The sequence below is a fragment of the Athalia rosae genome, chromosome 7 (genome assembly GCF_917208135.1).
Source record: "Athalia rosae chromosome 7, iyAthRosa1.1, whole genome shotgun sequence".
Taxonomy (NCBI): Eukaryota; Metazoa; Arthropoda; class Insecta; order Hymenoptera; family Athaliidae; genus Athalia; species Athalia rosae.
In genome coordinates, this window is record NC_064032.1 from 12,344,281 (window position 1) to 12,367,874 (window position 23,594).

Sequence of the window (23,594 nt, forward strand, 5' to 3'; positions counted from 1 at the left end):
TTTTGTCACCGGCATAGAATTGTTTTCACGCACAATGGACACGTGACGTAATTTTTGTGGATCGTGTATCCATGCGACATCACGTAGATTATATGCTAATTATCAATAAATGTGTGTATAGCAAGTCAAAATAATTAGACAACTCGTTAATCGATAACGATATCGTCGGTAATTCAGCAGCGAATGTACGTCGCGCATGCATAGCTATACGAGAGTTTCGATAATGAACATTCACGGGTATATTTTTTGAAAATTGGAATCGCGACCGCCGAATTACCGCCGATGAATTCTTTCTAAGGAATCGAGTGACGAACAAAACCGAAATCGGGAGTCATCGATTCGCTTGACAAATTGTGGTTTCAAATAGAACGAAATGGAAAAATTTCCAGCTGATAAACGTGGGGAAAAACTTGCGAGGAAAAAAATTCCATTGGAAGAACGTCGATATTTGAAATATTAACTGCGGACAAATTTTTCATTACGTGATCCATATTAAACAGGTATAGGTGTATAGAGAGAGAGAGGCGAAAACGCGACGTGCGGTGGGTGTTCACCATCCGGAAAGCCCTTCGACCCTCATAAACGAGGAAAGGTGTGCGCCGGAGGTATCCTACCTATAAATAAATACATGCATATAAATACATATAAGTATACATATACGGTATACGTATATGTATGAATATACAACGTGCGGTATAATATAAATTCGCTCGCTTACCATTGGCGGAGGGATCGAAAAATCTGATACACACGTATAGAAAAAAATCCTGCGGTGCAGGTCGAAATTTTCAATCTAAAATAAAGGACATGAATATTCTCATTTTCGATGCCACGACGTGCATCCTGATAGGGAAAAATGGATGGACAAAAAAGCGATTAAAATTTTCTGTAAGTCAGAAGTACGTAGGCGCACGTGCACTTATCATTTTTTCGTTCCTTTCTGTTTTCACCGCGCCGTCAAGTATAACGTAAAGGAGGTAATATTTCAGAAATAGTTTTTGGTTTTTTTCAAAGAAAAATACCAATGGGATGTTATCAATGGTAGGGCCGACTAGCCAACTTCTACATTTATTCGCAGGGTATCCTTCGAATTCATTCACATTTCACGTTCGTTGAGAAATAAATAAATACCACGTACCTCCGCCAATGAGAATGGCACGCGCCGGCACGCGCCGATGAAGAGAAGAGGAACAACACGAGGCACTCCGCAGAAGCGCCTGCAGCAGCCACCTATACCGAAGGATATATAAATATATATATATACGCACTTGTATACGTCGCGTACACACCTATACGTGCAATGGTTGCACTTTGCGATGTGCGCGGCGTTCGCCGCTGGTGCAGCCTGCGATGGGTTGACGTGGTACACACTCTTTGCACTTTCGGGTGCAATGAGCTTCGAGAATTTAATGTTCGCATGTAAATTTTAACGCCTCGAAGCGCGGTGATCCTGTAAAGAAAAAAAAAAAAAAAGATTCCGTTCAACCGAAAAAACGGTCGAACGTAACTACCTCTTAAAATAACGCCCCTGAACGAAGAGAGGCGAGAAGAAGAAAAAAAAATCAAAAACTCTTTCGATTCAAAAAATAAAACGGAATACACGTAAAATCTGAGCAAAATTGGACGGACCCCGCGATCGAATGAAATCGTACGTAAAAAGTCATCGATTCCAAACTGTGTCGATTTGAATTTGGTATACGGATGTAGATATTTTTCTGGATCGAATAAAAAAGAGAATGAAATATTCGTTGATTGCGACCGAGTGAGCGGCTGTTTCGTCTGAGCGAAATTGAAAAGTTGAAAAAATTTTTCTACAACTCTCACGATGATCCGCGGAGGTATTATCAGACGTATATTTCATATATATGTGTATATGATATATCTATGGTACGAGGTTTTTCGGCGCATCAAATCCCACCGGTTTTTATAACCTACCTCCCACACGGTCGCACGCGCCAACGCACACATGCGTCGAGCACGAGCCGCGACGCCCTCACCCCTCGTTCCCGTCATGAATCCCGAATCCTCCTCCACCCTGACTATATGCACGCATGTGTGCAAAGGTGAGTATACAGGTATACCACGTAGACGCACACGTTCACCAGGTAACGGCGATTCCCTCGGCGGCACGCGACAGGCGCACGCCGACGATGGCCTATTAGTTTTTTCCTTTTTTCTCTTTACGGCTCTCCTCCTCCTCCTCCTCCTCCTCCAACTACTTTTTATTTTCTCAACTTATCTTCTCTTTTCATTTCGTTCTCGAGAGCGTCGCGTCGGCGGCATTATACAATACGGCGAGAGCTTTTAAAAGGATGTGTGTGCTTCGTCCTTCTCTCTTTCGTTTCACGAGGCCCCACACTCTTCGAAATCCTTCGGGTTGAATTCCAGGCACTGATACAAACGGTAAACCGTATAAAAGGAGAAAGCGTTTCGTGTACGTACATACATACACACACACACACGGACGAAATGATTCGTTACGGTATCGGTTTTCGTCGTATGTACCAAAAAAAAATAAGAAAAAAAAAAAAAAAATATCAAATCGACGCGTGTGTCGGTGGCGGGTAGAAGAGTAAAAGAGAAACGAAAAGGGAAAAAGAAAAAAGAATACAACGAAACGATGATGCGAGACAACCACGAAAAGAGACCCCCGATGACATCTGGCAGGCAGAGCATAACGAAACTTTGCCGTTGCCGCTGCCGCTGCTCCTGCTGCCGTCGTTGCTCCTGCTGCTGCTGCTGCTGCTGCTGCTTCTGCTGCTTCTGCTGCCTGCGATATTGCACTTCCGCGACGGTATTCGCGCTTCGACGGACGAACGAACGTGTCCCATCCAGTCCGTGTACAAAAGTGGTACGTACCGTACGTTCAACTGGTAATGACGCGGCGGTGTACGGAAGAACGGGGTGTACGGGGTTTGTTGGCCACGTACAAGCGCCTTCCTCAACACTCGAAAACCACCTACGTTCGTTTGCCTCCCCGTTGCATTTGATGCACACGTATTACACACGCACACACACACGCAAACACACCTCGGAGAGACTGTAACGGTGTGCCGCACCACCGGGTGGTTGTTGGAAGTCGAAGAAATATATGTGTACCCATGTAACGGACGATCCCGACCCTCCGTCTTTTATTTATTTATTTTCTTTTCATATAGCCGTCATCGATTTCTCCGATCATCCGGATTTTTCTCGATACTCTCCGTATTGAATAGGGGTGCGCGTATCACTTCTAAACGCCACGCGGATTATTATTTCGCTCGTAATTGATGTTGCGGAGAAAAAAAAAAAATAATTTTACCTTCGTCAAGGCCCGCACCTCGACATACGTGCGATATATTGTATAGCTGAAGGTATAATATTATAGGTACGAGTATGTTCGGGCATAATTAACCGAGTCGAATGTGAAATCGAGCGCGTAAGTAACGACCGATGAAAGCCCGATAAAACAGCAGCTCCTCACCAATACGGAATACGTGTATACGTATACGAATACACTCGAGTATATAGGTACATATATAGAAGCGGATGAGTTATACAGTAATGTGTACACGACGATCGTCGATACGAGCGTTCTTGTAATACTTACGTATACGAACAACCACCACCACCACCGCCGCCACTACCACCGCCGCGAAATACCGCCGGTGCACTTTTCATATCTCTACCGATCATCGGATTCGCGATCCAGACCGCAACCGTCATCGTATGCACGTCTCGATCCTCGTACTCCAATAACTGGGGCCCGCGCGGATGCGCGTCATAGAAATTGATATTCAAATTACATCGACAAACTGACGTTACTTATGAGTCGGCGAGATCGGATGACTCGACTCGCGTACTTCGCGAACGATTTCCTTAATTAAATATATACGATCATATACGGTTCGACGGTATAAAATTTGTGTCCTCGGGACCGTGAGACCTTCGTGACTCGCGATTTTCTTTTTCGCCTCCTCCGTTTCTATCGTCCGATCGACGTATGTATATTCATTCCGTTACGTACCGCCGTCGAGAGTCCTCGATGTACAAAAATTTCTGACGAAAAAGAAAAATGCGAGGATGATGATGAAAAAAAAAAAAAAATAGAAAAAATAAATAAGAACCGCGAGGTATACGAGACGAATGCACGTGCGGGGATGTGACTACCTGGGAGGGAAGAAAAAGGAAAAAACTCGAATAGGTGGGCCGATTTTTTGATCGAGAATCTTGGGCCATTCCTCTTCTACCTCGCCGCGTATCCCGTCTCACAACCGATTCCATCTATTCATTTCTTTCCAATCTGTTTCATTCGGAGTATAACAAGATCCGTCTTTCAAGGGGTGCGATAATGGCGTGGATTTCGATGGTTATCTGCAACTAGCACGGTAGCTATCGGTCTGGACTGGAGTGTATATATTTATATTATTTTTATCTTTTAGTTTTCTGGTTTTTTTAATTTTAAACTTTTTTTTCGTCGGCGATGCCCATTGTTCCCCATCGGCGTGTTCTGCTACGTTCTGTTCTTTCTTACAATTAAACACTCGAAATGGCTCGGCCGTAGAGACGAAGCTCCCGCAGGTGTGACCTATACGCCACCGTTTGAAACCAGGTATTTCCCCAAGATGGTTATTAAGGCCTAGAACTATATATATATATATCTATACCGACACAATATATAATCATTAACCACTTCACGCGGCGCTAAGTCGCGTGAACGAGTGAGAGACGAAGGAAAAAAAAAGAAAAAAAAAATAGGAGAAGCAGCTCATCTCGGGTAAATTAAAAACCAAAATTATCTATTTTATATATAAATTGGAGCGGTTTAAAAAAAAAAGGGTAAAAGAAAGAAACGACGAACAAGAAGAAGAGCGACAGGCCTTCAGATTTTTCTTTCATCTACACAGGTCTGAAATGAAAAATTAATGCACAAATCGCTGTACCCAACAAGGATCTGCGCGACGACAAATTTTCGAAAAATTAATAGAAAACACGTGTACGCAAGTTTATTGTTGCCGCGTCAGTCTCGCAGCAGCGAAGTTTGAACTATGCGGGGCAGCTGGCTGTGAACTGGTAATATTATGGTATAGCCTCGTGTGTCACGAGGTACCAGAATACGATGAAATTTGATCGAAATCGACGACCGAATATGTACATTGCGGACTTCATGTGCTGCCTGGCGTCTTATCCCGGGACAACTAATTCTGTACGCGAAGCGCAAAGAGCGTCTCGAGCGCATCGAAGTCCGAATTCATTCGAATGGATGAAGAAAAAAAATAAGGAAAACTTCATCACACACGTTAATTAAATTTTTCAGATCTAATACGATTGATTTTACACCTACTCTCGCTGGAAAATTTTTGCGATGAGATGGTAAATTTTATAGGGTGGAAGATTTATCAAACGATCGAACTGGTAAAGTAATGGGATATTTTGTTGGGTAACGATATTTTCTTTTTTTTCTATTTTGAAGAAAATAGACTTTTCGGAATATACAGCTGACCAGACGAATCTGCATTTCTCACGTGATCCTCAATCGCAGAATATGATTTTTACCGAGAGAGAAATCCTCAATGCGAAAAATGTATGTTTCTCTTTGGGTTTTTTTTTTTTTTTTTTTTTTTTCTTCTTCTTCTTTCCGAAATTAATAATCAACATCGCGATAAAACCATATTATAGGTAATAAATTTGATAAATAATGTATCGAACGATTTCGTACTTATGAGATAATACACTTAGCTATAAACCACAATAATTATTCAAGAGCGATGTATTTATCTTAAACGGTTAAATTAATCGGGTGTGGCCCCCGGGGCGACAATATAAAAACGTGCATGGCTGCCGTATTTCGTTCCGGATTTCAAATTAGCGGCGCAATCTTTATATGTACAAAAAACGCCGAGGATCATATAATATAATACGCGCTACACGTATACATATACCGTATAACCCTTTTGATTTAGGATACCGAAATTTTTTTCACTCTTTTTCTTCATTCTTTCTCCGACTTTTTTCCGTACATGTATTATATTGTATAAGTATATACGCGTATACCGGCGAAGGATCTCCGCGGACTGGTTCCCTTTTTCATCATCGGTCCACACTTATATGGAATGAGTTTTAACGTCATCGGAGCGTTAAGTGCTCGTAGCATAGGTTATCATTAATTAAATTTTCGAACAAAGTGGACGATGCGGTCGGTAACTAAAAAAAAGTATAATCACGTTATAATACACTTGCCGAAGCGGTAGCTGATATTTCACGCTTTGCTTCTCTCCATCAATTGTACGTGAATCCGCTCAAGTCGAATTAATTTTGGTTAAGTACGACAAAGTAGAAAAAAGATAAAAGAATAATGATAATAATTATGAACGCGATTATGTCAAAAATATCTCGTTCACATTTTGTCAAAAAAATATGTATAAGGTAGGTGTACGCATTGACGTAGGTGCGTGTGTGACGATGTAATCAGCGATCGAAAGAATGAATAAATAAATACGAATTAATTAAATCAAATAAAAATCAATTAATTAGTTGAGAACGAAATCTGGAGAATTTCAAGAATTTTACATTCTCCAATTTACACGAAATTTTTATTAATTATCATTGAATATTCACATTGTACATAAATTGCCGGAATATCCGCGGGTATACGGTATACAACAAAAATTATAATCCAGATCTTTTTCGCACATATACATATATATACATATATACGTATATAAGCGAGTGTACACGGAACACATAATGTGCGGTGCACCGCGTTGCATCGCTGGTTGGTTAACGGTATATTTTTCGATATATAAATTTGATAATTTCCTCCTTTTTGTTTTTTACAAGTGTTAATTGACGCAGTTATCCGAGGGTGCGCTCGTACGCACACACGCTACGACACGCACGTAGTACTCCTGTAAGCTTCCACACATGAATACCTACGGTAAACGTGAAATTTCTCGCTGCTCGTTAATTTTCGGAGGTACTTCGCGATGCGGTTTATTTCGCTATATAACGATTACGCCGTTTACACATCTATATATCCGTTACGTGTACGCGTACGTATACGCACGGTTCACCGTACAACAGTTATGACCCACGCAGGTGATTATAAGGCAGGTATCCCACCGCACGTTCGGTTTGTCGCGCGCGATGTTCCCCGTCCCACGGATAATATCTGAATTTTATAATTATTCCGCTACTAAAATAATTAGTCGCTCCTTCCAATTTGCAATAACATCGTCGTTTCGCAGTTCCGAGAATTTTTCCTTCCCCCCCGGCCAACCGATGCGATTCAATAAAAATCCTCGTACGTGCGCGCGTGACGCGTGTACGTGCACGCAATGCCCTTTCGCGGATGTATGCGTGCGTACGAGGCGAAACGCTCTCGATTCGGGGTTAATGCGATCGAGTGACAATTAAGTCGCGCGCCTTGGTCAACGCGAGCTGCAATAATAAGGATCATCGGGTAGAAGTGCTGCTGCTGCTGCTGCTGCTGCTACTGCTGTTGCACCTGCGGCACATCGTACACCTCGTTTATGTATATATACGAATACATAGTGTACGTACTTATGTGTTCGTTACATCTATGTTTTAAATATATACAACAAGTGTAGCGATGCACGTACAGATATAAAGCTTTATAAGCAATAGCAGCACCGAGACGGTTTTCACATATATGTATGATATACGTCGCGTTACGCGTGATATAATCGTACGTGAGAAATGTATATTATGTATACGTTCGAAAAATTGATCTGTGCTATATCGAACACCCATCCATACGAGTATACATCTTAAATCGCGGTTAGCGCGAGCTTGCGAGAAAGAGAGAAAGAAAGAAAATTTCACGTGCATCGTTCGCCTGGTATTATACGTTTCGCGCACGGTGATTAATTGCCGTAATAATTATCGGTTAACTTACATCGTTGATACGCTAATTCACGTGTTACACGTGAAAAAAAGCACCGAACTACCGTCACGCGTACGCGTAGGTACGCGCGTGAAGGCGAAGGCGAGTGTAACTTTGTCGAAAAATTTTCTTGCGCAAACGAAGTTGAAATTGTATTCTTTCGAATTTTCATTTCTGTAAAAATGTGAGAAAAAAAATCCACGCAAACCCAATACGTCGCTCGGACGACGTACCTGTACGCGCACAGCTAGTACGTACCCTCGTGTCAAAGAGACGTACGATGGGATTCGCTTTAGTGAAAGGTGAGGAGGTGGGGGGCACCTGTACATGTGGCAGGTGAGAGTAACCCCGGGCTAATGTGTATGAGTATTGCACATACCTGTATGTACCTATAAAAATACCTTATGTGTATATACAACGTACACTCGCTTCACGCGCAGTTTCATCGCGAGGTACGATGAAATAAAGTGAACCCTTTTTCCCTGCGTTAAAACCCATAGAACGCGACTATAAGTATACGTATACCGAAAAGACGCGCCACCCACACGCCCGTTGAAAAGCTCGTCCCAAAAGAATCGAGATAATTCAAGCTCTTACTCTGCACTATACAGTGTATTGGAATAAATAAAATTGGTAAAAGTGCCGAAGAGAAAAAAGAAATTTTTCGAATTCCCCCGCACCGAATAACCTGAAGTGGTTATACACGAGGCGAGAGAAGAAGAAGATTCATGGAAGAACAACGTTGGATTGATTTAAAAAAATTTTGTCAGCCGGTCGACTGTAATATTTAGAGAATATTAGCGAGGATATAATTTTACGCTCTTACGAGCGATCGCCGATCTCGTATGAAGTTACGTGTACCTGTCTCTTTATGGTATATTGGCTAATTAGACGTAGTCGCGCGCGTTACCGAATCCGTTACGGAAATCGCCAATTTTCACCCTATCGGCTGCATCTCGGTGTATAATGTAACCTACCTCCGAACCTGATGCGGTGCGACGGTATACATGTGTGTGTGAAAGTGAAAAAGAAAAAAAAAAAAAAGCGTATATACGCACGAGTAAAAGATATGGAATCCCCTTTATTTTGGCACGCGTGTATCGGTGAAGTGGGGGAGCGAGCGTGCAACCAGGTACTGCATATGGGTACCTTTGTTTGTGTGTACAAAGGTGAGGTTCTCGGTTTCCACTCTTCTCGTAATATTCCTCACCCCGGGAGAAAGAAGAAAAAAACGAATTGAAATAAGCAAAAACTAAGACGAAAGCGAAAAAATCGAAAAAAAAAAAAAAAAACAACCAACAAGTGAACAAAGAGAACCGGAGGGCGGTCAAAGGACACCGTCGTTTTAACGGAAGCCCCACAAGATTTGCTCGCAAGGGATATAGGGGAGTCAGGACTGCCCATGTTTCGGAGTTATGTTCATATATTTGAAAAAAACGACCAGAACAGAGAAAAGATCGAGTTTAGAGAAATGGAATAGGAATCAGAAATCACATATAATTCAATGATGAGGTTGACGTTTTTTTTTTTTTCTATGATTTTTTTGTTCTCATTTGGTTTCTCATTGAGTCACTCGATTCGGATTGGATGTCGAATACACGGATCCCCTCGCCGTTAGTTTGCATCGAACGTATATGAAAATTTTTTTTTTTTTCAATGACCATGTACCATCTCAAGTGAGATCGAATGCGTTGTATAAAATTTTCGTATAATCCATGCGTGGAAGCGTCAGCTTGCGGGCTAAAAGTCGCCGACGTTTATTTACTCATATTCCTACCTTTTATGTACTTTCATAGGTATCCGTATTGTCCAACGGGAGTTGATAATTATCACCGTGGTGTTGCAGGTCGAATAGACGGAGGGGTATCTGGACTGATCGTGAGAGTCTTCTTCTCTGATCGTTTCACGCTTCGTCGCGTTATATGCGGCAGTTTAACCTTTCCGCACCGAAATAATTCACAGACGTAAGGCACACACACGAGTCTGCGTGTGGATACTCGAACCGCAAGAGAAACCCTCAAAGACGATAATAATGTAAAGCAAGACGAGAATTGAGGGTAGCATCGGATTGGTCTCTCACATTAGCTATATGCAGTGGAAGAGTCGTCTTTGGTGTTTCATCGGGCCAATCGCCATCGAAATCTTCGGAAAAAACCTCAGAGACTGTAGTCCTTGTTCATTTTTTGGTAAATTCTGCCGAAATTTCAAGCGACGAGACAACAAAGATCATATTCATCCAATTCAAAAATATCCTCCACACGGCTGGGGTGATCAATCATCGGTTTTCATTTCAGGCGAATGTTCCGACCGAAGTTATAGTTGCGAATCGCAAGTTTTTCGTTCGTCGTTTTTTTTTTAATTCAAACGAACCACGCATCATCTTCAACTTTCGACGGATAATTAAAAAGTCACATGCCGCTGCGCGCATCACAGACGTCATTTCACTCCATAAACGATCGGAGGTTTGACGTCTGCACGCGGTATATGTATAATACGTACGTGATATGTCATTTGAAATTTAATTGCACTTCTTACGATGAATCGCCTTTCATACGGTGCATGATATCAAGTGCGTACAGATTGTTTCGGGTACCTCTTATTATCGTCACTATTATTGATATTTTGTCGTTGGATCACATCGAACCTCGCCGATCAATAATTACACTCGATTTAATGAAATCGCGTGCACGTATACATACAACGTTGTACGTACATTATACATATACTCGGAGACATTCAGTGTTGAGCTGTCAAGAAAAAAATAATTAATTAACGGTGTGTGCTTGCAGGGGTATATATGTATATATAGGTATATAAGTAGGTACGGTGGCGCGCGCGCGCGTGATGCTTATTAACGTACGTTTTAACGATCTCAGACTATAACGTCGTAATTAAAGCTTAATTATTACCGAGAGACACCCGGCAACAGCAACTCCAACTCCGTGTTTCTTCATATATCTATATATATATATATATATACACACACGTAATTTATAATCGCTTAAATACCTTTGTGAATACTTTCAGGCAAATGATAACTATGGATACGTAGATTTGATACATTTCTGTATGTACGCATACGATATATTCGTTATTGTTAATGAACTGCAGATTGGAAAACAAAGGGATGTTATTTTTTTCCCCTCTTCTTCTTTTTGTTTTTCTTTCCTTTCAGTTGATTCGACGATGACGATATCGCGAGTTGATTGAAGAGAAAATCCGAAGATAGCTGCAGAGAATATCAATTATCTTCGATTCGGCAACAAATAAGAGAAATCGGTAACTAAATTATAAAAAATTCAATCGTTTCGGAATAAAAATATCTTCGCTAGATTTGCAGCTCTACCGTAGCGTGATTGTCGACACGGAACGAAAGTTCGAATATAAAATACAAAATGTCGTAAAATAAAGTGACGCGAAGCAAAAGAAAAATCAAAATATAATAATCAACTCGCACGTGGCGCGTAATACGGTTGATAATTAGCGTAAATCCTATATATTTAATCTAATTAGCTTTCCTTGCCGGAGCATATGCAAATTATTTTGGATGACACGCCATGCACTTTATGTGGCACATGTACATACATCTATTCTATATATATATACATGTACATACGCGGGTATGTATATAATGCACCATATAATAATCGAGTCATTTACGGAATGACAAAGTGCCTTTGGGTCCTTCGCGCGCACCTGACATATTAATATCCCTGAGAGGAAAAAAACAGAGAGAGATGAAGAGCGCGTCCCGCCACCTCAATATGTATATTATAACGCCTCGATCCCGATCGTTTTGTAGCAAAGGAATTTTCAACGGTACAAATCGATGCGATAGAAAACCGTTGAAAGTGCAGTGATCCGAAATTTTACGATACAACCCCGAAGAAACAAAAAAAAATGGAAAAAATAGAAAAAATAGAAAAAATATACACGCATCTCATGTCCTATCTTTTTGATTTTTGAGATTGCAAAATGTTTGAAATAAAGAGACCTAAATGAATAAAAAATTCAATCTGCACCACAACCATAAGAAGAGGAAAGAAAAAATTCCAGGCCCGCAGACCCTTGACGCGAAATTGGTAAAAATTTAAGGATGATGCAGAGCTACGATAAATGAATAAAATTTGAAAAGTTATATATCGCATCGGTTCTACGGTTGCCGGATATCGAAAAATCGAATATCGCACGTCGTCGTCATCCGGTATGTGCGGGGAGGGTATTAGAAAAAAGAAAAAAAGAAAAAAAAAAAAAAAATCGAAGGAATTACAAAAAAACGAGAGGAGAGTGTACGGTATAAAAACAGCGGCAGGAGCAGGATCACGGGCACGAGCTGCGAAGATATTTCGAGGGTCCTTTCGGTCCCTTAAAGTACCATTTGTACACGCGCCGTCACGCTACACACACGTACACTATATAAACCCATACTCGCGCGTGCTTGCGCACGTAGAAATACGCGTCCGAGTGGGTATTTTTATAGTCCCGTATTTTTTCCATTAAATTATCCCATCCACCTGTGAACACCGGGCGCTCCGGGAGCTGCTGCTGCTGCTGCTGCTGCAGACTGCAGCAACTACCATCCACCGGTTCCGTTTCATTAGTGCCGCTCTCAAAGAATTGAAGAAGAACCAAAAGGAATCATAAAGAACAACGAGAATGAGAACAAAACCAAGGGTACAAGTGTGCGATAAGAAAACGGGAAATAAAAACTGAGAAACAAAAAAAAAAAAAGAAAAAAAAAGAAACAAAGAAACTTGAAATTACGTAAGAAGCGCAACGGAACAAAATCGTATAAAATATGTACAGAAATGTAAATGAACACGAGAATAAATGAATTAAAACAAAAAGAAAAAAAGAAAAAAAACGAAAAGAAAAAAAAAATGGAAATAAAAAAATAACACGCTTCTTGGAGGGACGTGATGAAAAAGTGTGATGCGAAGCGAGACCCGGCCAACCTGCGGCACACGCTTCGTACGTACGTACGTACCGTTTTATACCGGCCACGAAACTCGACGCGTGCCAGTAATTTAGGGGATCCGAATTACGAGCGGGGTACGTACGTACGTACACGCGTCGCATCTGTGTGCGTACGCGCATGTGACGATATCATCGAAACGGATCGAAACCTTTCGAATCGCAGACAAATCCATCCTATTCGGGTATTATTTAATTACAGCTGCAACGTGCGCGCATCGCGGACAACGGATGCCAATCGGGACAGGTACGCCGATCGATTCCAGAAGAGTCGTAACCCTCAAAAGCGGACCCGAGTTTGAAAATGAAGAAATCGGTGACCTCCGGTTTCGAAAGAATCGATAGAACCTTTCGGGATGAAAAAATTTTCCAGATATAAAATGAGCGAAGAAAAAAAATTAGAAAAGAAAAAATCAAAAATTTTCTAACAAATTCGTCCGCGACGATCCGCATGAAATCAGGCACGCGACGAATCTTCTGAAAACTTATACGTCACGTGTATCTATACGTATCGTTTGGTGTTGGTTTTTTTTTTTCTTCTTTTCCGTCTTTTCTTAACACGTGTACATTACATGTACGCGGGATTTAATCGCTCGTCCTCATGAAAATTGCACCGGCGCGGTTGACTTTCTACCAAAAGCGAATAACGTTTACCGTTTGCCGACCTGCAGAATGATCAACCCGGCGAGCGAGCCCGCGTCTGTATAGATATACCTATATCGGGCAGCATCGACGAAAATTCCCCGCCCCGATGATGTGCACCGATATAATTGCGGGTTATACGCCAAGAAAGTTTCGCGATCGGACACGATCGACCGTACGCCGTGTGTGTGAAATGTACGTATACGTATACTCCGCAATACCTCTGCGTACAGCACTTCCCGTACGCGCGTAAGATTATGTGCGTGAAAAGATCTGACGTCGACGCGTTTGACGGGATCATTGACTTTAAGGAGCGATGTAAAATTTGATGGAAAAAGAAAAAAAATAAATAAATAATTTTTTAAATAGCCTTCCGCGGCAGCCTGGTAGGTATGTACGTACTGTACGTACGTACGTACAACCGAACGACATGTACATAATTCGGTACAAATTAAAACGGACAAGTGATTTTTTTCCGACGTTCAATACCGCTCAAAACGCGTTCGGCGCGCGATGATCGTTATCTCGCGTTCAAGGAATTAAACCGTAAATTTTCGTGTTTAAAAATTCTTCGCATACTCCCTCTCTCTCTTCCATTCTCTCCTCTTTTCATGGTTCATTGATTGAACCGGAGATGTTTTTTTTTTTTTTTTTTTTCGTTTTTCGGGATCATTATTGGATCCGAATGTAGAACTAGTTTTTTGTATTTTCTATTCGTTTGTCTCCTAGGAAATTTGTAAAGTTTTTTTTTTTTTTTTTTTTTTTTTTTTCTTATTCTCTCACCGTTGCGACGAACAGGAGTCACCGAGGCATCTTGAGCCCTCGGTTGATATCGACACGTGAAAAAATACGTTGAAATATACACAACTGTACGAATTAAGTCGCTAACGTTTCCTGCTTCTTTTCCTGATCCCCCCCCCCCCATTCCGCGCCGTCGGTTGTCATCGAATTTTTTTTTTATTCCCATCCAGAAAAGACAACGGTCACGTGTACCGTGGATTAAAAAAAGAACCGACGTAGAAAAATATCATCTAGCCCTAATAATCCGTGCATACATATACCTACTATCCAACACCGTTCGCGGTTGGGGCAAATTAAAAATTCGAGCTAATCTCCAGCGACCAGCGACTTCCGGTATAAAATTCCTAGACGAACGAATCTAATCCGGTCTGAATCCCGTGCAGGTAAGATGAAAGAAATTTGAAAAAAAAAAAACTAATTAAACAGACTGGATATGGGTTCTGAAATTTTTTTCAAATACACACTTCGTACGCACCGTGGCAAATTTTGTTAAACATCCAAACTCCGTTCTCACGAAACATCAGATTTAGGAACGAAGAAGAAAACAAAAAAAAAAAAAAAAAAAAAAAATGAAGGAAAAGATGACTTTTTTTTTCCTTCTTCTCCGCTTTTTTCATCGGGACGTATATAATTTCGCGTGAAGATATTATAACCCTGCATAAGTGCATACGTACGTACGGTATACACGGTGTACGACATATGTGTATCGTGTACGGTGTACTGTATTTCGCAAGTACGTTTATAAATGTATAAAAAGAAGTGGGTCAAAGTCTGCGGTAAATACGTACATTAAAATTTTCAGTTGTACGAGGAACAGCAGCAGCGGCAGCGGCGTGCGGCGGCGTGCAGCGTGAGCGCGGGGAAGAATTTCGTCCGCTTCGACACCGTGATTGCCGTTGCCCACTCCGCTTTTGCAACAAAACCACGCAACAAATATATCCCCGTGTATTCTCAACGGATCGTCACCCGCAGCGTGTTTGCGCCAACCGATGATCTCAACGATCTACGATTATCCGCTCCTGATTATACCCACACGTATCGTCGACCCCGCAGAGACGATCGCACGCGTGCAACGTACGAAATTCAGAAAAGAGAAAAAGAAGAGAAAAAAAAAACACAGAAAAAATGGACGATTTTCTTAAATTCTGTAGGTACGCGTGTAACGTGTACACGTATGAGCGATTCGTACGCGAAATAAATTTTTTCTTCTTCAGTACGTACGTACGTCTCGTTCGCATCCCGTTTCGCCGCAGCGTGTCGCGAAATTGTTGTCGGAAATGCAGACGTGTATCCGCTCCGTTGGTACATATTTTTGGGCAAAAAAAAAAATTAAAGATAATTAAAATTATAGAACGTTGAAGTTCATAGCGATGATGTGGGAATGAAAAGTCGTCGAGTTTTTTATGGGGTGTACGACCGAATATACACGGTCTTGCGAACGTTGGGCACTTATTCAAACTGAACGAACGACTTTTTGTTTATTGATCCAGCCGGACGTGTAAAGACGAGATGATCCTTAAGCGCGGTGTTAGGCTCTCTCAACTGTCGCGCACGTGCTGTAATTGAAGAAAATACGTTATTTTTCGAAAGGAAGTGAACTATGTCCGTACGCACCTATATATATTGCATACGTGCGTAATTTACCTGTGTTCCGAAACACGTGCACGGTTTTATAATAACGTACGTTAGGCTGTACAGTATCTCGTATGGTTTACGAGATCGGAATTACGAAACACCTGTGGAACTTGAATATTATTCATACCCCCGCATTTTTGAAAAATTTGACAAACAAATATATCGATAAACTTCACCCCATGCAGGATATGAAAATTAACAGCAAGAACTTGGTTTTTATTCAAACGTCAGAATTGAATTATTAAAATCAATAAATTGAGTCGAATTTCTTCAACGGTCGAACGAGCGTCGTTTTGAACGAGAAAAGAAAAAAAAAAAAAACAAACATCTTTATAAATAAATGGTATCGAAGGAAGGATAATAAAATCCATGAAATTAGACGCACCGATACACATCAGGTTTAATTCTCGCTGCGGGTTGGGGTAGCTTAAACGAATCGTCGTCAGCTGGAGTATATTTTTTATCGTTGAAAATAATGAACACTGGTTTATATTCATGATACAGTAGGACAGTGGGTAATGAATTCATAGAAAGCTGACCGTTAGACGAGGCTATATTACAGGTACAGCGGTTAAAAATATACGAGTGTGTGTATCTCTTGATTTTCTACGGGGTGGGCGATCGAATAAAAAAAATTGACCGTCCAATTTCGTCTTCAATCAAACCCTCGAATATTTACCTGAATTGTTTTATTCGTTTCTCGATATTCGCGTTTTTTTATCACGGAGAATTGAATTTCACATTCTCGTTCGAATTATTTTTCTTCCTCGACTCACCACCCCTACACCGAGTCGAACGGGTGTTCGGATTCTCGAAGGATAAAAGAATTGAAAGAGAAGATTGAAAAAAACGAAAACGAATCAGATGGAGAGAAAGAAAGAGAAATGGATTTTCCTTAGGTGGGACTGTTAAGGCTCTATCAACGCGGTAGAAAGCCGCAGGGTGCTGTTCCTACTCATTAGAGAGCCAACTGACCATTAACACCGCGTGATATATATTATATTCGACGATACCTCGGAAGAGGAAAACTGAAACGCAAGGTGCAGCATCTGATGCAGCATATACGCATGTAAGTGTGACGTACGCACACGCGTCCGCTTAACGCACGAGTGAAGAATATCAAAGTGAATAAAAAACTTGTACAGCTTAGAAATAGAAAAAAAAAATAAATAAAAATAAAAAACAACCCAAACCTCCGATTAGAAAAGAGCCAAGTTTTTATTTCATGAGGTTGTTCTCTATTAATTTTTCCCCAGCGTGACCCCCCGCCGCGGTGAAGCCGATTAGTAATTAGTAAGTTATACGGGGAAGAAAAAAGAATTACGTCTCAATAGACCCACTCGTTGAAATCTGGGTTTGAAATATCACCGTCCGAAAACACTGGAATAAAAAGAGCTGAGAATTAAGAATTCGAAAAATCACACACGAAATTCTCGCCGTTATCCTCGCCACCTCTTCGACGCGTGTCAATGTGTACGCGTGTACGACGTGCGTACATACGTGTGCGTGTACATACGCGTACGCGTTATAATTTATCGAAGGAGAAAGCAGAGATGTAATTAACGTTGGCAATGCCCTGCTATTAACCAAAATTTACAGACACTTTAGAGGGGCATTTTTAAAGGGCGTCAAAAGTCAAATTGTATACGTATATGTTATTTCCGCTGCGGGTCCTTAACAATTACCAACGACAGCGTCGGCCGTACCCAACGGTGGAACGCGAGCGGCAAAAGCGGATAAGTAACATGAGGAGCGAAAGATTTTAAAATAAATGAAAAAATAAAAAGATTTACCGCTTGATAAAATACGCCGGGGCGAGCCTCTAATTGTCCGTAATCATCGTCGTCTCTCGGCGGTATTATAACTTCGGTGTTACGTTACGTTGTGCCCACATACGTGTATATTACACGTACTTGTTAAGAGAGAGACTCGTAAAAGCTCGCGTGGCTTCATCAATAAAACACAGCATCGGTAGGAACGGCGGTCCGGACGCGCTTTCATTCTCGTATCAAAGATAATACGGTATCTGGCACGGTGTGAGACGAAACACCCCGGTACCTGTAATTTTTTTTAACGAAAAATCAACGAAAACAAGAAGATGAGGAACGAAATAACGAGTCAAAGCTCTCGGATGATTAACGATTTGCGATCTCGTTTTTTGCGAACATTTTTCAAAAACGCTTCCGTCCCCCCTCTTTTCGGAAAATAATTTTCAATTTTCTCGCCAACCGATTGAAACAAATCGTTCGATATTTTGGAAAGTAAAAGAAATTCAATCGAACATAATTTGAGCTCTTGCGAACGATTTGTTTTTTTTTTTTTTTGCTTTTTTTTTTTTCCCCCCACCCCGCACACGAGTTAAGCACCGAACTGGTCGGGAAAGGCTATCGTCCGAGCATGTAATTAACGTTGAATATCGTTAGAAGAGAATCAGGTGAGGATTGGTATGATCCTAAGGAAAAAACGTGCTCCTTTTTTTCCACAAAGGTATATTGAGGATTATAACCTAATCGATGCACCGCAGCAGCCCTGTATCCCCATTTATCCAACCAATATATCATACACCCCTTTTATACGCTGTAGTTTTATGATGTTGTATACATAGGTACACATATATACGTATACGTACACCTGTGTACTTAATTCGATAGTTAATTGTTACGTGAGCATTATTATCGGACGGGGGTTAATCAACCGCGTCTAATTGTCGATGATGGTTTTTTTTTTTTTCTTCCTTTTATTCTTCATTTTTCGATTCCTATTCCACCGCGCGCTCATATATATCGATCCTTCGATATTATCATCCACTGATTTATTAACCCTTCACCGTTATTACCCTCCAGGGTACATCTGCGTTCTCCGGATTCCACTAAAATAGAATAAAATAGAAAAAAGGGCAGAAATTTCAAACTGAAATATACAAGGTACGACCGGAACGAAACGTAAAAATTTTAATAGAAATTCTGATCCAGTCAATTTTCGGAACGGAAGAAGAAAAAAAAAAAAGTAATAGGAGAAAGGATGAAAAAATGTTTGAATTGCGGTTTAAGTGATCGAAATTTTCCGTTCCATTGATTATACTTTTTATACTGATACCTTTGAGAAAAAAAGACCAAAAAAATAGCCACTATTTTACAATCCATCATACCCGTATGCATACCTCAGAAGGATACGAATTGGGATATATATTTTTCCGTATTATTTAAACGGGAAATCGAATATTTGGAAGAGCGAAGACTTCAGTTCGCTTAGAATTTTTTTTCCAACGGGGTTTTTGTTCATTTTTCATAAATTATCTGATTTTCGGATGGAAGTAGAAGAAAAAAATCGCTCAATAACGAAACACCCCTAATACCCACGTATATGTACCTACAAGTATATTTAATATGCACCATGAGCTGCGATGCACCACGTAAACAATGTACGATATGTGTTTTGTATGTGAAGTGAGATATAAACGCGCAATATGTACATAGGTATACACACATATGCGCTGCATATAACCCATAAAAGACTTGGCGAGAAATTGAAGACATGCACTCTTCAAATATAGCTGAAATATTAATATAAACCACCACTTTTTCCCGGTAGGAAAGTCTACGACCCCATCGTGTATCCATCGTGTATACATACCTATACTTTGCTATAAAGATTGGTATATAGGTACGTTTTCTACAGGCCGCAAACCGTACAACCCCTATCTAAACGTTCATTTTAAAGTCACTCCCGTTCCACGACGATAACATTTTTTTCCTCCTCTTCATTTTCCTTTTCCTTTTTCTCCATTCTTTCCCCCCCCCACCCCCCTATATTCAGCTGCCGCAATCGACGCAGTTTCATCAGCGAGGTTATTATTTTATACATACGTATTGTACGTACGTAATACGAACCGCGCGGCAATGTGGAATTTACACTGTACATGATAACACGCGTCGGTAAATAATTATACACACACTATGGAGCTTTTTCAAATTACACAAGATAGCGGACGAGGAAAATTAACGAATAAAATATAAATTGATCAATCCCATCGTAAGTTTTTTCGAATCAACATTTCCATTTTTTTTTTATCGTTCGATTATTGATTGAAATTGGAGAGGAGAAAAATATGCTCGATGGTTGTAAAGTCACAGAACGATTTTTTCAACGAAACGATTATTTTTCGTTCCCGAAGAAAATTCATTCGTTAAAAATGAAATGTACATTTTTTAGAATGCATCTATTTTTCAGCCCCTGCGTACCTGATAATTTAACAGGAATAGTAATCAGATACCTATGATACATATCGGAAATCGCAGTCTCCATAGCGGTTCTCAATGTAATTTGTACATTGATCGGGGTAATTTTTGCTGTTTTTGGTATTACGAGTTGTGGAATGAATACTCGCCAAAAATGGAGGTGAGTTGTATTAATCGAATACGTGAGCGGTGCACGTACACCTGTACGCGTAAGTCATGCAGGTCGCGACTTCTTTTCTCCGCAAGATGCGAAAGCAAAATTTTCGAATGACGAGGTTTCTCGGTCGCAGTCGGTGCGTTATAACGCACGAGATCTGCCTGCACCCAGCAGCAGCAGCAGCAGCAGCAGAAGCAGAAACGTCGACGACATTATAGTCAGCCGGCGTCCATCTATGGAGACATAACAGCGCTTTTTCATATACCCCGTTTGTTTGTCGGAAGATTTTTAACTCCCAAAAACCGCATCCGGACCGCCGCGATGCGCGAAAGAGGTCCATCTTCCCATCCTCCTTTATTTCGTCCTTAAGAATCAGTTTCTTTTTATCTTATAAATTTTTCTTTTTCTTTCCTGTTCTTTCTCTTTACTTGTTTTTTTTTTTTTCACGGATCCCTGGCACGGAGTACTCGGCTCGCACGTCACTCACTCTGATTGTAACGTAATAATGATAATGGTAATAATAATCATCGTCATTATCCGCATCACATTCGCGAGATTGTATTTTCAAAGGGGACGAAAAACGGAGAAAGCCTCCGTCTCGTCGATGCTACAATAAATATCTACACATGTGTGTTACATGAAAAAAAAAAGAAAAAGAAAATCAAAGAAAATGCAACCGTCGTTTTTTCTCACGCCATTGATTGCCGATGATCTGCGTTCATTTTGCTTACTCGCCTCTCTTATTTTACTAGCATCCCAATTTTTTCGAAATTCTCCATGTTTGAACTTTTTTTTTTTTTTGTCAACTCTTGAAAATTAGTTCAATTTATCTGGGCGTAAACGGTAAAATCTCGAGTTATTCTTTCATATCCTTTAATAATTGAATTCAGACTTCAGTCCAATTTAGACCAGGATCAACGTGAGTCAAAATTATCAGACTGCATAGCTGCAGCTGCAGCTTATAATAAAGACGGAAGAAGAATAGAAATGTTTCAAAATTATACCGTAATTCCAATATTATAAAATAAAGTCTTTTACTTGTTTTCCTTTTGATTATCGCGTATTATCAATGATCCCTCATTTATTACCTGTAGTTAGAGAAGATATCCCCAGCTTATATGCCGTGTACCATGGGAATTATAATGATCGCGGGAGTTAAGCTCGACTATGTTAGGTTTATCCGACTCTAATCAAGCGCGGAAGAAGGTTGTCCTATTCCTATGTATATAACGTAGAAACGTATACCAACTTCCGCCAAAAACCGTTTAATTATTCATCATTTTTATATTTCCCATCGGCGTCTCTGTGGGGCATTACACGTACACCTAGACACCGTCTACACGTATACCTGCATTGCAACGCGCGCGTTTTCTTCATCAAGATACACTTTCTCACGCAACTTTATAATATCGTCCTATATAATCGTATAGGTATACATACACACATCGTAGATATACATAAAGAAGGATTCTCACCTGCGAACATTTCGAATCGATCCCGCATTTTGTCTCTCTTTTTTTTTTCATTATTTTCAACATCGTGACCATCTTGACTTCGTATTACCTGCACGACGATTCCGTCATATCCTCACGTTGCAACGGACAATTTGAACGGAGAATAGAACAAAAAAAAAACAAAAAACAATGTCCTACAATTGATCCCGCGTAATGAAAAAATATTATACAACAAATGTACCATAAATATACGCGCGCCCACATATAATTACATATATATCATTACATATACGATGTATATACGTGTACGTGTGTCATTATGTATATACACATGATGTAAGGAAAAATTATTTCCCACGAAAAATGCGGGTATAAAATATGAGGAAAAAAATAAATGAAAAAATAAATAATTTCGTTCGATTGAATTAGCCGAGTAGATCCTCTAACCAGGATATATTGGATATTTGAAGTATTACAAACGAACTCTCAGATCGAAGAGACTTTGGTGAAATAAATGAGAATGATGTGAAAAGTCATAGGTGCATACGCGGTAGGTATACGTAGTACAGTGTGCGCTTCTTAACTTTGACTATGAGACGCATAGCGTTACAAAATACATATCAACCGCTGGCGATCAGTTCACACGGTTCACTGGACACTTGAATTTTGTACACCTGCAAAACTGCCCCACTCTGCATATAATATAAAATTCATTTAATTGTTATACTTGGTATACGGCCGTGTGATCCACGTGCGTCAAAATGCATACACCGCGGGTATAAGCAGTGCACGTGAAGAAAAAGAAATATAACAGAAACAAATAATAAGAAGTAGATACGGAAGAGGGTTCAATGAGACGTTCTGATCAGATAAGTACTCGATAGCTATACCGACCACTTCCGGTTCCGAGCGCTGTTAAAATTTATTATTGCATATTAAATAACCTGAGAAAATTCTGAACGTATATAAAATCGAGCCTGCAGGGGTGATATGCGGCTAAACATTTATATATATATATATATTCGAAAATTACGTATGTATCTGTTGTACAAAGTCATGGTGGGAATGGATCAACGAAACGCGATTGTGATCTTACTTTTGGTTGAAATTCATGAAAAAAAAAGAACGGTCGTTTTTTCTTTCTTTTCGATCACTAATTTTTCCCATCTTCAAACGGACCTGATTTCTTTTCGGTTGTTCGAACGTTGCAGGGCACGAGAATTATACAACAGATTTTACCGCTGCTTTCCAGACGATTGCATACGACAAAGAGAGGTGGAGAATATATATATATATATAAGGAGACTTTGCGAAGTTACACTCGATAGGACAATAACTCACGTGCTATTGGTGCACCGCACTGCTTGCAGAGGTTCAACGACTTCCATAATTCAGGTTCCCAACTAAATCTGCATAACGGAATTGACTTGAAACCGGGACAGGTGCCACCGTACCTACGTAACGTCGGAGCTCAAGTTTCTAAGACTCAATTGTAGCCAGAAGGGAGACCGTTGAAACCTTTAAAAATTTATTTATTATTTTTTACTTTTCCATTAATTATGAACCCGCTAAGAAATAATTCAGAAGTTCAATCCAGGGGCTATCTTCATTCTTTTTTTGCCGAACGGTGAAAAAATATTTTCTCTTTATTTCACACGTCCGATTTTTGGGTTGAGGTATGAAACTCCAGAATTTTTAATTTCCCTCGTTATTATATAATCCAATTTGCTGCTCCGGTAGTTCGTTTTTCTCAGTCAAAGTTTTTTTTTTTTTTTTTTTTCTTGAAAAACGAAAAAAACCTCGAAAAG

At 40.3% G+C, this 23,594-nt stretch overlaps 1 protein-coding gene across 1 annotated transcript in view; it reads right to left on the reverse strand.

Moving 5' to 3' along the window:
• The window catches only part of LOC105687920 (zinc finger protein 43), a 47,833-nt gene extending 24,582 nt beyond the window's left edge, over positions 1–23,251 (reverse strand). The window contains exon 1 of the mRNA XM_048658590.1: positions 23,128–23,251. The gene's annotated coding sequence lies outside the window, so the exon portion shown is untranslated. The remainder of the gene's footprint in view (positions 1–23,127) is intronic.
• Positions 23,252–23,594: the final 343 nt, after the last annotated feature.